The 14,676-nt window shown below is 40.2% G+C and overlaps 1 protein-coding gene across 4 annotated transcripts in view; it reads right to left on the bottom strand.

The window, feature by feature from the left end:
- Positions 1-14,388, bottom strand: part of TBL1XR1 (TBL1X/Y related 1) — a 175,771-nt gene extending 161,383 nt beyond the window's left edge. Inside the window, exon 1 of one of the 4 annotated variants that reach the window (XM_082394086.1) lies at positions 14,324-14,388. The gene's annotated coding sequence lies outside the window, so the exon portion shown is untranslated. Of the gene's footprint in view, positions 1-13,534; positions 13,589-14,323 lie in introns of those variants that run through there. The other 3 variants (XM_082394088.1, XM_082394090.1, XM_082394089.1) reach the window with 3 other exon arrangements.
- Positions 14,389-14,676: the final 288 nt, after the last annotated feature.

Genomic DNA, 14,676 nt, shown 5'->3' with positions numbered 1-14,676 from the left:
GGCAAATGAGACTAGATAAAATAAAGCAGCCAGCTATTCACAAGAGTATATGATCCCAAAAAGGGAACAAACCAAGTAGAGAAGCAAGAAATTAGAAAACATACCTAATACAACAAGCAAAGAGCGTAGGGATAGAGGAAAGATTAGTTATCTACTTAAACAAAAGTACTCTCAGGCAGACAAGTAAGCAAAGGGTAAAAAAACACAAAAGCTTATTCTAAGATAAATTCTCTGTTCATTCCATTTAATAGTACCTTGCCAGTTTCAACAACGTTCAGAGGAAAGTGAAAATGTTAATCTTTTAAATGTACTATCCTTGGTAATTTTTTAAATCTGCTGATGAATTTTAAACTTTTATGTATTAACTACAAATATTTCTTGAAACACCACTGTAGTTCAAAGCTTAAAACTGAAAATCTTATCTTCCCTGGTTTCCAGAAAGCAACTCAACTATCTCCCTCTGACAAAAGGATCATCTTTTATACCTCAATAAAGCTGGGGGTGGGGGAGGAAGGAGGGGGTCACTTTGGAAGGCTCCAAATGATAACAGAATCACAGCTACTAAGACCACTTATCTCCAACCGCCACTCCAAACACCCAATACCTCAGATTATCCTGGATATTTTCAATAGTAGCTAGAAGTAGAGGATGTTGCCTCAGCTCTGACCCTCCTCTATCTTCCACCTCTGTCTCATCATGACTTAATATCATTAAACGAAAATGTAACGCCACTGCCAGCCTACACTCAATAGCAGCGACTCAGAAAGTATAGGATATCCCCATGCTAAAATGTGGGTAGCTACAGATCAGGAGAAGAGGAGGTCAGAATTAAGACCCAATCTGGGCCACAGAATCACTTGTACAGCAATGGCTGGTTTAAAGAGACAAAGGGCATAGAGTGTGCATCTCCTCTAAGCCCTAAGGGAAGGCCACGGTCAAAGGGGAGAGCACCAGTAGATGCACAGACTGAACACACATGCTAAGATCAAGAACCAGGAGCCAACCAAGAAAGGCATTATCAGTATCAGGTAATTAGGAAAAAAAAAGACCAAGGGGGAATAAACTAGAAGAAGTGCATGAGTATCAGGAACACACAGACAAGTCCACACAACACCCCAAAATCAAGTTTAATTGCTAACGTCAGGACAAGGTCTTTGTTTCTTTTAACCCAGGTTTTGAACATATTCATTGTCTCTACAGACACCAAAAACAGGATGCTAGGTTATCAAGCAGACCCTCACAAGCCTTACAGTAAGAAGATGAATCCAAGGGTTAATGAATTTGTGAAAATGGAAGGATCCCTTTTCTACTTTTGTATATTTGAATTACCCTCAAAGAAGTAAGGGTCTATACCAGGAAACCTGTACCTCATTCAGAGAGCCTCAAGGATTCAACTCAATATGAATGCAAAGTCTACAGCGTGCCAGGAATTGGACCAGATGCTGAGGATAAAGATGGGTGAAATGCAACTGTCCTCAAGGAAGGCCCTGCCTATTGAGACAGAGTCAACAAATAACAATCAAGTAGAGGTCTGTGCTAGAAACAGATGACCAGTGGACATAGGCCAAAATGTTAATTTAAAGATGTCATAGAAAGATGCTTAACATTCAATCAAATCGTGTAACTTCAGGCAGCCAATATGTGAAGGTATGTATGTTAGTTTTCAAATAGTACAAAACAATTATCCAAATTTCTTTCCTAATGAGATATAAGAAACTTAGTATGATGGTTATTCCTTTGTTAATAATTACTGCTCTTTATGAGAGACATCCAGGGTTCTTAATCCAGAGCTGTTTGCAGATTACCCCTCCGAAAAAGTCATTTATATTCACATTTATTAGCACGCAAAATTCCTCATCCTTTGTATGTATACTTTACAAAATTTGGGGCATTAGAACTTCAGAATCCTAACAGAGCCTCAGAATACTACCTAAAGACATTAGCACCAATAAATGTAACTTACCTATGCCCTATCATTCAGAATAATACCTTGTTTTTAATTTTGAGTACTAATTCTAAATCCATAAAGACCACACTCCTCTGAACCAGTCTTTTCTAAATCCAGTGAATAATGAAATCATTATTACCTGTAAAATAACAGAATCAGTTTACAAGTTTATAGAAGCATGTTTATAAATGAAAGAGTATAGAAAATGAGTGTGTACCACATATTAAAACAAGCATAATAATTTCCTGAAAACTTACTTCAGTATTTTTACACATATACATACCCTATGTTATGTCATATGTATTTCTTAGTGAAAGTCCAATTCAAAATTTTCAGAATGTGTATTTGAAATGATCATCCAAGCAGTGTCCACTGAGAGCCAGAACAGTGCTGGATCTCCCAGAAACTGCAGAAAAGGAAGAGCGATTCCATTCCAAAAAGCAAAAAGGCTTTTCTTTTTTTAAAAGGTAATAATTTTTTTTTCTTGAAACATCTTATCAACATGTGACCAAATTCAACACAAAACATCACGGTAAAACAACATATGTATCAGAGACACAGCAAAGCTCCACAGTACACATCCTCATTTTAGAGTGAGCAACAAAAGCTCAGCCGTCAAATGCAGTTGTAGCCCTCTGAATTGGGAATGTTAACCATCCCATTCTCTGCAGTTGCCACAGAAAGCCATGATAGTTTGCAGGAGCAGTGTCACTTTTCTGCCTCTCTCCTCAGCTGTTGCTGCTGCAGCTAACAAAAGCACCAAGTAGTAGCATTTACTGAGTACTTCCTATGTGCTGGCCCTATGACAACTGCCTTCCATGCATTCACATTTCAATCCTCACAACTGCTCTACAGAGAAAAATTCCCATTTGTCAGAGTGGAAACCAACTGGAGTGGTTACACAATTTCCCAAAGCCATACAACTGATAAGCTGGGGTGACAGGATTCAAATTAGGTATGCCTGGCTCCAGACGCTGAGCTCTTTGCCACAGTAACACCTACAGGAAGACTTTACTGCCAAAGGTCAGACACAGACCCTACTTAGCCCTCTAATCACTGAAGAGAGAGGCACTGCCCTCAGGAAAGGCTAGCGTCAGGTCTGTGCAGCAGAATTAGATGCACAGAAACAGGCGCTCTCTCTCCCGGAGGTTGTTCTAGTTTAAGCTGAAAACTTAAGTTACAAGTGACACAATTACAAGTGACACCAACTGCAACCCAAAATGGAATCAAAATCTAATATATCTGTCTCCTTGAAGTCAATAACACATACATTCAAATTCACAAGTCATGTTAGGATGCATGCAGTATCAGAATCTACAGTTCCATGAATCCCATTATACCAAAGACTACCATAATTATTGAAATTAACTACTAAACTATGAGAACCCCCATTTTCACCCAATTTCCAAACCCTTGGCAAAACAACACTTTTGAAATCAGGCAACACCTATTTACTTCTTAACAACCAACAATCACTTTTTAAAGTTTGCATTGAGTTAATTTCTAATTATCAACCTTGAATAGAACTCAAAAATCATCAGTTCACTATCACTAAATAATTCCACTGGTCTGATGACCCACTCATGACACAGAAACAACACGTTTTAATCATATTCAGTGGCTCTAATTCTGCCAACAAATCTGAGAAATAAAAATAAGTGTTTGCAAAACTATACACAGTGCCAGCTCTTTAAGAACTGGCTGGAAAGCATGGGAGAAATTTACATAGTTTTCTCTCTTCTTTTGACTGTCCAAAGCGAAAGAACTAGAAAGATTAAGAATTCTTAATGATTGCTCTTTCATAATCATTACTTTTTTTGAAATGGTAATACTAACATCGTAAGATTCAAACAATTCAAAAGACTATACATGAAAATAAATTTTTCCCACATCTGGCCACAGGATCTCCCCACCTCAACTCCACCCCCCAAACCACTGCTACTGGTCTCCTGTGTATCTTCCTGGAGTCACCTTAAGCATATAAACATACATACACAAACATACACACACACACTCCATCCCGTGTGTCCTCCTTTCCATTCCTCCCCCTCTTTTTGCGCTAAAATGGCAGAAGACTATATAAGATCTTCTGCCTCCATTTTTTTTCATTTAAATGTATCTTTGAGAAGATCCTATAAATACTAACAAGAAAGTCATAAACACCAAATCTAAACAAAACCTGTAAAGAAACAATTTACACAAAACATCTTTCACCAGATGTTAAAACTGGTGACCTCTGCTGGCAGGACATATGGAAGCCCAAGGGCTAAGAAGTAATCCCCTTGAGGGTCTGTGAGTTTTTGCACAAGAATACAAAACTATTTCCCTGATACAGAAACAGACTTCACTCCTAACCCCAGTCTAGGATCTCACAAATGTATATTGCTTACTAAGGAAAACACAGAAAGGTGATTTAGGGAAAATCCATCACTTTAGTGGGTGAAAAAATTTTAAGTACATAGGGTATTACATTTTAAAATAAAAAGATGCCCAAAAAATCGCTATAACTACAAACAGCATCTAAAAATTCACACACGTATGATAAATTTTATCCCATAAAAGAACAATTATACGGAAAAAGAAAAATATATTAAGGGAATTCATTCATTATCTATTCCCATTACCTTACTTCAGAAACCCAAAGCAGATGACCCAATTGCCTTACACCATCAGTTAATGACACCTGATAGCCACAAAATAGAAATAGAACAAAATTAGTATGCAGTCTACCCAATTAGCCTTTTTAAATTAAGGGGAAAGCATAAAACACTTCTTTCTAACCCATAAGCTGTGTTCTATTAACAGTTGAATGTAACCACCAAAATATGCTATTAACTAAACTTTTCTGACGAGGTGTTTGCTTATGCTAATGTCAAGTAGTTCCTATTATTCTATAAAGTGTAGATTTTCAGGCCTTAAATACGCTAAGAAAATTTAGAACTCTCTCAAAAAAAAAAAAAAAATCACAAAATCAAATGACAAAAATCCCAGAATTTTAATACAGGAACTGACTGTATAAGTACTGATAGAATGAAAGAGCAAACTTTAGGTAGCATTTCATCTGATCCTCTTACACATTTCCAGAAGCTAAATGACTTTACCCATGTAACTATGGCTTTGCAAAACATGGCAAAAATTCATTTGCTTAATACTGAATTCACATTAAAATGCTAGCCACCATTCAAGTAGATAAGCAGTAAGAACAAAAACACAAACATCCACTTAACAATCAAGTCGTTGCCTACTCACCTATGGTCAACTAATCTATGACAAAGGAGACAAGGATATACAATGGAGAAAAGACAGTCTCTTCAAAAAGTGGTGCTGGGAGAACTGGACAGCTACATGTAAAAGGATGAAATTAGAACACTCCTAACACCATACACAAAAATAAACTCAAAATGGATTACAGACCTAAATATAAGACCGGACACTTTAAAACTCTTAGAGGAAAACATAGGAAGAGCACTCTTGGACGTAAAGCACAGCAAGATCTTTTTTGATCCACCTCCTAGAGTAATGGAAATAAAAACAAAAATAAACAAGTGGGACCTAATGAAACTTAAAAGTTTTTGCACAGCAAAGGAAACTACAAACAAGACCAAAAGACAACCCTTAGAATGGGAGAAAATATTTGCAAACGAATCAACGGACAAAGGATTAATCTCCAAAATATATAAACAGCTCATGCAGCTCAATATTAAAAAACCAAACAACCCAATCCAAAAATGGGCAGAAGACCTAAATAGACATTTCTCCAAAGAAGACATACAGATGTCCTAGAGGCGCATAAAAAGCTGCTCAACATCACTAATTATTAGAGAAATACAAATCAAAACTACAATGAGGTATCACCTCACACCAGTTAGAATAGGCATCATCAGAAAATCTACAAACAACAAATGCTGGAGAGGGTGTGGAGAAAAGGGAACCCTCTTGCACTGTTGGTGGGAATGTAAATTGATACAGCCATCATGGAGAACAGTATAGAGGTTCCTCAAAAAACTAAAAATAGAATTACCATATGACCCAGCAATCCCACTACTGAGCATATACCCAGAGAAAACCACAATTCAAAAAGACACATGCACCCCAATGTTCACTGCAGCACTATTTACAATAGCCAGAACATGGAAGCAACCTAAATGCCCGTCGACAGACGAATGGATAAAGAAAATGTGGTACATATGTACAATGGAATATTACTCAGCCATAAAAAGGAACGAAACTGGGTCATTTGTAGAGACGTGGATGGATCTAGAGACTGTCATAGAATGAAGTAAATCAGGAAGAGAAAAACAAATATCGTATATTAACGCATATATGTAGAACCTAGAAAAATGGTACAGATGAACCGGTTTGCAGGGCAGAAATTGAGACACAGATGCAGAGAACAAATGTATGGACACCAAGGGGGGAAGTGGCGGGGGGTGGTGGTGGTGGTGTGATGAATTGGGAGATTGGGATTGACATGTACACACTGATGTGTATAAAATGGATAACTAATAAGAACCTACTGTATAAAAAAGTAAAATTAAAAAAAAAAACCCAATCAAGTCGCTGATCACCTAGTTATGATGCCTATCATTCAGTGTGCTAAAAAAGACACAATGCAGGAGGGAGGGAGGGAGGGAAGAGAGGAAAGCACTGGTACCAACTTTGATCTCAGACAAAATAAAGATACCAAGATGTAGGTTGATATCTAGTTCTTAGAAAGTAAAAATTCTTCACTCTGTTTAAGTAGTTAAAAATGTAAAACATCTCCTTTGTTTAAAAAAAATGTTTGAGAGTCCAGAGTGCAATTTCACATAAAGAAGAATATAAAAAAGACAATGACCATCTCTGACCCTTGGCCCCCATGTTTTCTTCTGTATTTTAAATTCTACCTCCTGAAAGAAACTTTCAATAGATAAAACGAAAACAGGTGGCAAACTTCCCAGTTTAAACATTCAATACTTATTCTTCCTCATTCATTCCTCAAACTGTTCATTTTGCATAAATGTCTTACTTAATCTGGACACTCTTTATGCTTACTGAAATTTAATTTTTGATCTTTCAGCATGACCCTTATAGTTTGATTGTACTATTTCTGAGTTATGAATCTAAGCTCTCATAAAGCAGGGTAACATCCAACTCATTTTGTTTGACACTGAAACCCTCTTATTTTAAAACTCTAAATATTAAAAATTTCAAAAAGACATAATACCAAAATAGCTGCCTTTAGAATAAATTACCCAGGTTGTTTGGCACATCTTTACCACAAAAAACTATTAAAGAGGGACTTCCCTGGTGGTCCAGTGGTTAAGACTCCCCACTTCCACTGCAGGTGGCACAGGTTCGATCCCTGCTCAGGGAACTAAGATCCCCCGTGCCATGTGCCCCCCCCCCAAAAAAAACAAACTATTGAAAAGAGATAGTTACAACGACATTCTTCTGGTAGACTAAACCCACTGACACTATATGACAGATACATGTTAATACATTCATAGTAATGGCTCAAATGGGACTCCAATGTGGTCAGAATGCTGTCACACATACTGAGAGCTAAAAACATAATCTTATTTAGACATACTACTAAGAAAATAACAAGCAAAAAAACCCTGAGGATTAAAAAAATAAAATCCAAAATCTTAAGTTTCATAACAACTAACACAAATATAACCAGATAAAGCAAACTTAGTGTGACATGATTCCCAACTAGACTAGGTTTTTCACCAGGACTGTGGCTACTATTCCAGGATTAAGAGAATAAAACTATCCATTTCCATTTCACTCTAAATGTTGACTAGATATTTTTTTCCCCTTCCTTGTCAACACTGCCAACATGAAAATTCAAATTAATGGTTAAATGTGACTATAATACAACTAAACTTTGAAAGTCTAACTCAAAGAGAAGCTTCTGCCACATCAACAAGAGTGAAACAGGACTGTCACTGTTATTTTAACATGGGCCCTTGTAGAAGCAATCCATTTTATTACGAAGATAGTATAATACAAAAGTCAAGAGTTTTGCTACGTACTATAAGGAAAGTGGCCCTTTCCTTCAAGAAATGTAACATTTGGTCGAGGCGATGTGACACATACTCACAAAACGATAAATAATTATGGAGTTTGTGATACTCATTAAATGCGATGAAATCTCAAAGAAATATTTTGAGTCAGGACAGCCAGAAAAAACTTCATGAAAGTGGGACTGAAACTAGGCTATTAAAAGGATAAAGGGAAGGAACAGCATGCACAAAGGCAGAGGAGTAATGAGTATGACAAAACTGCAGTATTCGATAGGCAGGCAAGAATCCCAGTTGGAGAAGAGTGGGAAATAACGGCTGAATAGGCTAGAATGGAGCCTTAAAAGCCAGACTTGAAGCAGATGAACTACGTCCAGCTGCCAAAGGGAAGCCATTATGGGTTCTTCAGCAGGGGAACTGACGTCATGAAACCAGTATTTAAATAAATTACACTGTTGGTGATTAGAGAAGACAGAATGGAGAAAAAGATATCGAGCAACCTACTTGAAAAGTAATGCAATAACCCAGAAACCTAAAACCATTCATTCATTCTCTCCCTCACTCACTGAGAAAACAGACTGCTAGTTAAGAACACTGGCCTAGGGACTTCCCTGGCGGTCCAGTGGTTAACAATCCACCTTCCAATGCAGGGGACGTGGGTTCGATCCCTGGTCGGGGAACTAAGATCCCATATGCCGAGGGGCAACTAAGCCCTCACGTGTGCGTGCGCGCACGCGCTCTAGAGTCTGCGCGTGCCACAACTAGAGAGAAGCCTGTGTGCCGCAACAGAAGACCCCGCACGCCGCAACTAAGACCCGATGCAGTCAAATAAATAAAAATTTAAATAAATAAGAACACTGGCCTAGAAGTCAGACACACTGGACCTAAACCCCTCTCTGCACCCCTTGCTACGTGAGCCTTGGTCTCCACACTGTTAGTAATCAGGATAGCAGTCGCTTAGATTGTCACAAGTACCTGTCAAAGCACCTTCGTAATCCTGACACATAGAACTGTAGTATTCGTTAACATTACTGCTGAATTAAGAACGATAAAAAATGGGAAGGGAAAATCAGACAAGATTCAAAGGTATTTCAGAGGAACACAACCTCCAAGCAGAACTGTCTTGACAGCAGCTGAAAATGTAGAACAAGAACACAGATGAAAGGTTGAAGCTGGAGAAAACAATAACCTACCTAAAAAGTAATCACTCCAATTTTAAAAAGCAGATCCTAGGTACTGCCAGATCCAGCCTCGAACAATAAAATCCCTTTTTATTTAAAAAGAGTAAGAAAATGTTTCAAATGCTGCAAGCAGATTTAAAAAGTCCAAGCCCAAGTGACAGAAGAACGGCAACAAAGACACACAAAAGACCCACCACTACCTACACCAAGCACGGAACTTGGTATTGTTTCCACTTAGTGTTGAAATCCAACCTAGGGCTTTCCTGGTGGCGCAGTGGTTAAGAATCTGCCTGCCAATGCTGGGGACACGGGTTCGAGCCCTGGTCCGGGAAGATCCCACACACTGCAGAGCAACTAAGCCCGTGAGCCACAACTACTGAGCCAGCGTGCCACAACTACTGAAGCCCACATGCCTAGAGCCCATACTCCACAACAAGACAAACCACTACGATGAGAAGCCCACGCACCGCGACAAAGAGTTACCCCCACTCTCCACAACTAGAGAAAGCCCACGCGCAGCAACGAAGACCCAATGCAGCCAAAAATAAATAAATAAATAAATTTTTAAAATAAAATGAAATAAAACCCAACCTAATTCTTCAAGTAAGCCTTAAATCACAACTTCAGGAGTAAATAAATTATGCCAAGCTTATTTCGACTATTTTGCCCAAAAATTCAGGAAATAAAACTGCCAAATACATTCTATGACATTATGCCCCTACTTAAAAAACAAGCAAATAAAATGTAATACAAAGAAACAAACTTCAAATCCAAACCCATTATCATCCTCAACAACTCACATTTTCATGATGCTTGTTTGTCAGCTACTGTTCTCAGCAACTTACACAAACAATGTTTTTCATTATAGTTTGATTTACAACGTTGTGCTAATAATTTCTGCTGTACAGCCAAGTGACTCAGTTATACACATATATACATTTTTTATATGTATTTTTTTTTCCATTATGGTTTACCCCCAGGGGATTGGCTATAGTTCCCTGTGCTATACACTAGGACCTTGCTGTTTACCCATTCTAAATGTAATAGTTTACATCTACCAAACCCAAACTCCCAGTCCATCCCTCTCCCTCTCCCGCACCACCTTGGCAACCACAAGTCTGTTCTCTACGCCTGTTGAGTCTCTTTGTTTTGTAGATCGGTTCACTTGTACTGCATTTCAGATTCCACACATAAGTGATATCATATGGTACTTGTCTTTTTCTTTCTGACTTACTTCACTTAGTATGATAATCTCTAGCTGCATCACACATACAACTCTCTTAATCCTCTCAACTCTTTGAAGTTGACCGTCCCATTACACAGAGGAGAAAACTGAGACATAGCGGAGTTACTCCCCCAAGGTGACATAACTAGTAAGGGATGGTGCCTGAGTTTGAAGCTGCGCAGTTCACCTTGAGAACCCCTGACAGAATCAGTATGCTGCACAAAAAGACTTTTATGATTTTTCTTACACAAGTTTTCAGAAATACGTGAAATACTCTTATTTGCTTTTCCTTCTTAATTAATTGTAGGTATGGAACCACGTTTCCTTATTTCTGCTGGCAGTATGTGGAGAGGCTATGTCGCCGCTGTGAATCTAAAGGTAGGAAATACAGCAGTTGACAAGAAGATGGCATCTTATTAAACAGTTCTAGAGAGTTAAGACAATGGTATTTGAGCCCTATGAATTTCATTTATCCATGCAATCACTTGACCCAGTTAGTAGAGCTCCCAAGTACAGAATTATAAATTTGATTGGAAACACTAGTTTTTGCAAGGATATCTAAAGACTGACAAAACAGCTGAAACTTTGGCACAGCTACAGTCATCTAGAAAGAACATGGACTAGGGCTCAGACAGACCGAGGTTTAAATCCTAGTTCATCATTTGATCCTTTTGTGGCCTTGAACAAGTGAATTAACTTATCTTGACCATGCTGTTTCATCATCCACAAAAAGAGCCCAATACTACCCACCTCAGGATTAGCCTGGGATATAAATGACATAGAAAGCACCTCACACCTTTCCTATAGTATAGCCCAAGCAGAGTCCCTTTCCTTGGACTCTTGCAAACAGGACAGTTAACTGTACTCTTAAGGAGTCCAATCCCAGAGGAGGTGAACAGCAAACCTCTCCAGCATAAGCTCTCTCACACAGGTTTTTTTTTAAATTCAAGTATCTATTGGTGATAGAGCAGGAGATACCACCATGGGGTCTCCAAACCAGACTATACTCTTACCAATTCTTTACTACACAGCCCTGGGGTCTTAGCCCTTCTGTACTATGGGGATGTATAATGTCTCAATGTTAGCTGCTTTCTCTTTTTGCATGTCAGTGACTTAAACTCTAAACATCATTTGAAATGAGTCAAATTTCATGTACTAGAAAAATACAAAGTCCCAGACAGCGCCAACATTTCTGCCATCTCTCTCTCCCCGACTTACTACTATTCACATTCTTCTCAATTCTTTTTATACAAATAACACAGAAAATGAACAAACCCAACAAATTATTTCTTCATCAAAATGTGTCAAGTCAGAAATTCTTTGTAGTAATAACTGCTGTAGTATATTGGAGAAGAACTCCTTTATTAGCTACTCATTTGACAAGGTCGTACTTATATTTCATTGTTATATATGAACAGATGTATTCGTTCAACAGGTTGTCATTTAAAAGGTCCATTAGTCACATCTCTTTTTATCAGTAACCCCTAATGTTTATAGTAAGCTTCTGCCCTTTCTGCATATTAGCTTGAAACTCTCCCAGTAGAAAGGAAGCAGTTACTTCTCGTTCTCTCGATAGGCATGTATCATGGTAATCGTGATAAATCTTATGGTGTGAACACAGGTAACAAAGATTCCTGAACACGCGTAAAAACGTATTAAAATATTTGCCTCTTTGAAACAACCAGTGAAAAAATACAACCTTCACAAAGGGCCAATCTATTTACCACGGGTATCTCCCATATTAATAACCAAAGCTGGTACACGTTGAAATAAAAACATCTTATAAACTAATGGTGAGCTCTGCAACAATTTTTATGTCATTAATAAGTACCTTAATTAAGTTCCTTAACAGTAAGAAAAACTTTTTCCACGTACATATTGTTTTCATCCCCCATACAGTTTAGTATTTTGCCCTCTAGGTCTGATTCTAACAACTCAAATGACAAAAAATAGTAGTTACTTATGGACTTAATGGTTGGGATTACATATATCACATGGTGCATAACAGCAGAACTGGGAGAAAAAATTCATATTCCAAAGAAGCAGGAAAACCTCGATTTAAGAGCAAAAAGTATAAACACGAATCACTCGCCTAACCACTTTCAGGCATATTTTCTTTCTGCTGTTCCTCCTCCACAGGTAAACGCTAACTATTTCTAGAACGCGCTCAAGGATAATTTCCGAGGCTTGCTTGCCATGAATTCCCATGATACAACTCAGCACACACACAGTTTTCATGGAGACAAAGGTGCCCTATTTCCCTAGACTACAAACTTATTAAAATGGTGAGAACATACAGTTCCAGGAAGTCAAGATTACTAAAATACACCAATGCAGCATGGGTTTTATTTAACAAAAAATGAAAATAAACCACACTGGGAAAACCAAAAAGTCACCCACTCTATCTTCAACGTGTAACCAGGATATTTATTATAATTTTTTTTAAGGTAAGTAGATGAAAACACCACCAGGGCCTTTTATTATCCAACCTGATAAAGGAGTCTTTAGGGAAAAAAAAGGGGGAAAGAGAAACGATTAATTATATGGGGGAGGGAGAATCAAACCATTCAGACTAAAAATAACCCACATTTCACCCACCAAATTTTATTAACAAGCTTGTTGAGATCAGCATAAGGGTCTTGTTCAGAAAACAAGAAAGCCAAAAGTCAACTTCCCTCTGTCAACTATAATCACATAGGTACTAAAACTCTTCACCCTGATGCCCACAGAGTCCACGGTTTTAAGGAAACTCCAGACACTGAGGAAAAAACCTAGTTTTAAACTAGGTTCCAACACTTTTGCCATTTGTGATCACCAATTTATTTTCGAGAATATTATTAGATAACCTAACAACGGGAGCGTCTTTTAAGAGCCATTACAACCCAAATTTTACATGAAACACACCATTTTCACAACCTAAATTTATTTTCTGTTGCCACTGCAAAGTGCTGCCTGTTTCAGCAAATTAGGAACTTCCAAAAATACTGAACACGCTAACACACGCATGGCTTCCCTCAAGCTGCCATTTCAGATTAATATTTCACTTATAAAAGTCTACTTCTGTTCGAAAAATGACATCGGTTGCAATGAGGAAGTTACCGATAAACCACTCTCACAACGTGGCCTTTACACTGTCAGAAAATAATGTGACTCTGAGCCACCCAAAACTTACCAGGAAGCTGGCAATAACTTTGCCAATTCTACACTTCTGAACCCAACTTCAAAGAGGCTCTATCAAATACCTCCTCAAGACGATAAAAAGCACTAAGTTACAAATAAACACGTCCCGGAGCGCGGCCGCGCGCCCCTCCCCCGCCCGCGCCCGCGCCCCCGCCCCCGCCCGGGACGCGCGGCCCTAACAGCCGCCCGCAGCCCCCAGCACGCCGGCCAGGGTCGCCGCGCCGGGCCCGGGGCCGCGCCGCGGTAGGGGAGCGGATTTCCATTGCTGCCTGAGGTTTAACAAAATAACGTGCACCGAAGAGATCCCTCTCCCCTGCTAAAAATAGGCTATAAAGGAGTCGGCCTCATGATGGCTCCTTGATTCAATTTGCTGCAAATTCTTTCCTGAAAGCCTCCCGCACATACACACACACACACACAAAATGGGGGTGTAAATGCAAGAAGGGTGGAAGGGGGGAGAAGGCCGAGATGCACATTTTCGGGGACAACAACATAATAAGGGTGAGGATCCCCCGGGACCAGGAAAGGGTAGGGGGTGGGCAGGCACGTGAGCATTTCAAAGAAGCCTGAGAGCAAAAAGGGGGGATGGGGCACCCTAAATGCCTTCCCTCCCCTCCCCCGCCAAACCCCCAGCTCCCCGAAGGGCCAAGTTGAAAAATGCATGTTCCACTTGCGCCCATCCCCCCCCCCGGCGGCCCGGCGGCCCCCGGCCGCCTCCGCCCGCGCCCCCCGCCCAGGCCCGCGGCCGCCCCCACCCCGGGGTCCGGCCCCCGGCGCTTACCTGGAAACCGTGGCCTCCAACGCCGCTCCCCCCTCCCGGGAATGGAGACACAAGGAAATTCCCCTCCTCGCCGCCGCCGCCACCTCCAACAACCCCCAAAATAACCCCTCCGGGGGGTGAGAGGCAATTATAACCCCGGCGAGCGGAGGGCGCGGGGGATGGGCGCCGGGCGGGCGGGGGCGGGGAGCGCGGCGCGGGTCCCCAGGTGGCGAGCGGAGGTGCTCCCGCCGCGGGGGGAGGGGCGGGGGCGCACGCGGCCGGCGGCGGGGGGAGGCGGCGCGCGGGGGAAGGGCGCGAGCGGGGAGAGGAATTGAGGCAGAAGGTAAAAGCTGTTACTAAGGGAAAGAGCCAAA

Source organism: Balaenoptera borealis (assembly GCF_965194805.1).
Source record: "Balaenoptera borealis genome assembly, chromosome: 5".
Classification (NCBI taxonomy): Eukaryota; Metazoa; Chordata; class Mammalia; order Artiodactyla; family Balaenopteridae; genus Balaenoptera; species Balaenoptera borealis.
This window is presented reverse-complemented; position numbering and strand designations above follow the sequence as displayed.